The sequence below is a fragment of the Belonocnema kinseyi genome, chromosome 2 (assembly GCF_010883055.1).
Source record: "Belonocnema kinseyi isolate 2016_QV_RU_SX_M_011 chromosome 2, B_treatae_v1, whole genome shotgun sequence".
NCBI lineage: Eukaryota > Metazoa > Arthropoda > Insecta > Hymenoptera > Cynipidae > Belonocnema > Belonocnema kinseyi.
The window spans coordinates 38,463,807-38,466,998 of NC_046658.1; positions in this window are offsets into that span (position 1 = coordinate 38,463,807).

The window sequence follows — 3,192 nt, forward strand, 5'->3', positions numbered from 1 at the left end:
TTACTTAAATAGCACGAGAATTCTGGATCAATCTGAAAAATCTCTATCCCTTCCACACACTACTCCTTTCCCCTGCCGAGTGAGTCACGCCTACCCCTAAAGGGAAATGGCTTAATGGTGTAATAATAAGAATAATAACTTATTAATAACTTTAATAAGTAACAAATTATTTCTGAAATTAATAACTGATTTCTAAAAAAGGGAATAACAATTCTGGGCTAAATTATCTTGTCTAAATAAATTTTTGAAACAATCCTATCACCCACGAGTCTCTAATTTTTTTAGTGGCTGATCAAACCAAATTTTAAGATGAATTCTAGAGAAAACATTTTCTAAAATACAAAAAAAAACCTAAATATTTTATTAATTAAAATTCAGGCAAGTTAAATTACCTCGAGATATATTTTTGATACACCTATATCATACAAATGAATTAGAATGAATTTTAAAGGCTGGTCAAATGCCAGTTTGAAAATCAGATCCAGAGATAACGATTTCGAAAATCTCTAATTTATTGTAGTGGCTGATCAAACCAAATTTTCCGGTGAGTTTCAGAGAAAACATTTTCTAAAATACAAAAAAGTCTCTAAGTTATTAATTTTAGAAATTATGTGTTACTTATTAAAGTTATTAATAAGTAATGATTGTTAAATTTTTATTAAGTGATTATTGTTCAAATTATTACTGCCGACACTGTCAGTAATAAACATACAAAACCACAAAACATTTCTTTGGTAAAGAATAATCAATTGAAAATATAATAAACATGCCGGGCCGATCTGTCATTATTTCGAGGTTATGGTCGGATTCACCTTTTTACCGAAATTTCTGTAAGTAATTGTAGGTAATGTCAATTACAATTTTTTTGCAAATTTGTGAATTTAAATAATTTTAACTCTAGAGAGGCAGAGTTGAATTGGTGAGAGTTAAAATTTCAGAATTTACATTCCGCATGAAGGAATTAAAACAACTTAATAGACACATTTTGTGAATTTATTAGAAGGAATTAAATAAAATCAAAATATGACCACTTCTGAAGAATCAAAATATCTTTGTGAGGTGCGTTACCGGTACAATTAGAAGGAATTAAATATATATTAAAAAGATGTTCTCTTTGGAAGAATAGAAAACTGTGTATGGCGGTCGCTATGGAAATAGAAGTGAATAATGTTAGCAGTTATCTTATTCTTATTGTGTCATTTTAGACAGATTGAAAAATCGCGCATTCAAAATAATAGAATAATTTTCACTTTTTCTCTAAAATCTGAAAATGTTAATTTTTCTCTATTCTACGCTTATTACCGGTAATCTCTACTCTACGCTTATTGCCCGGTAATAAGCGTAGAATAATTTACCTCCTAAACTTATTCACTTCTATTTCCATTATATTTTATTTTTCATCAAAATATAAATGCCTATAAATTTCAATATTTTTCGAATTTATAAGTTATAAAAATATTTAATAATGAAAAATAGGTTAAGTAAATGCTTTCGTTAAATGTTACTCAGCCGATTGAGAGGAATAGGATTTGCACTTTTCTGTTCCCGTTGGGGGATTTTAGACGAGGGAAAAATGATGTATTCATTGGAACACAAATTCTTAATTTTTCTGAATTCAACGCTTGTTAACGGGAATTTTCAAGCCTGAGGTAAAGATATTAAGCGCTTTAAGGCCATTTATCAGAATAGCAATCGCGTCAGAATTTTGAGGCCGCACGGTTGAATATTTTTTTCTAACTTTTTGCATACCTCATCTAAATAACGATATCTCAAATCAAGCAGAGCCGGTTTTTCGATAAAATGTTTTTATTTTGTATAATAATCAAAATAGAGAGTGTGCAATTACTCCGTGAGTTTTTGATGGAAATTTTAACGTAGAATCCGAATTTCAACAATTTAAATGTTGATCTTGCTGTTTTTTATTTTTGAGTTTTTTAAGAAGGAACCGAAGGGGGACTCAGTGGGGACTTTGAGGGTATTTTGTAGAGGCTCCTGTCAGTTCCTTCCGCCCGCCAGGGCTTATATCTATTCTCCATGAGTAATATAATCAAAGATATTTATCTTTCATATAATAAATAAGATTAGTGGACTCTGAAGGTTAGTAATTGCGCAGTTTGCGCTAATGGTAACTTCAGTAGAAACTCAATTGGTTAATCATTTCAGACATTGTTAACTTTCGTCATTTACCGATATGCAACTTCCGCCTTCAAAGTAACTCTTAGTGACATCTGTCAAGAGGGCGCAGGTATCAGTGCATGTTTTTCACATTCTCTTATTCCCATCGACATAAAGTACTGGATCGCTGACTACTACTGTCGGAAGTGGGCCAGGGAATAAAAAGAGAGAAAAAATCGAGAAAGTGCACCTGTCCTTTTCTAAGGATGGTGATTAGTTCTACTCATCTTCCATCTGCTTTCATTAGAAAAAGATCAACTAACCAATCACCAATCGCCACCCTTAGAAAAGGACAGATCTACTTTCTCAATTTGTCATCTCTTTCTATTCCCTGGACCACTTTCGACAGCCGTAGCAAGCCATCCAATACTATATGTCGATACTTATTCCACAGACCTTTTCATTTAAGAAAACGACGCTGCGCAAGCTCCAAAAGTCTATAGCACTTCCAAAGTGCTATAGACTTTTTGGTTTGGCTTTCGCCTTGGCCCCACCCCTCCCGTAGACGTAGGCAAAGGACGCGGTTGCCATAGAAACATCGAAAAGTTGAAGAGAGCAGCAACCTCGAGGCATGCAAAAATGTAGTTAGATATATATATCGTTCTCCCACTCCGACCTTCCGTGCCGCAACTATGCTTATAATATCTTTGGTCAGGGGGGGGGGGGGGCAAGAGGTAGGAAATAAAGGCGGGAAACGTCACGGAGCTTTGAGTAAGGTAGGATGCCGACGACGCGAATTCCACAAACTGGCGCCAGAGGGCAACAGTTACTGGACGATCGCACAGAGCAGAAAACCGTAGTGGCTGCAACAGCTGACGTTGCTGAAACCATTGAAAGTGGGGGGATGGGTGACGTTGATCGCAGTGACAGCAGCGGTGATGAAAGTGCCGAGAAGTCGACCCGGGTGGGGAGGGCAGCGGACTCAGGTACGGGCAAGCAACGGGGAAGGCCCTCAAATTTACAGCGCCTTAACAAGCTAGGCAACGCGGGTTCGAACAGAAGTCTGGACGAATGGCA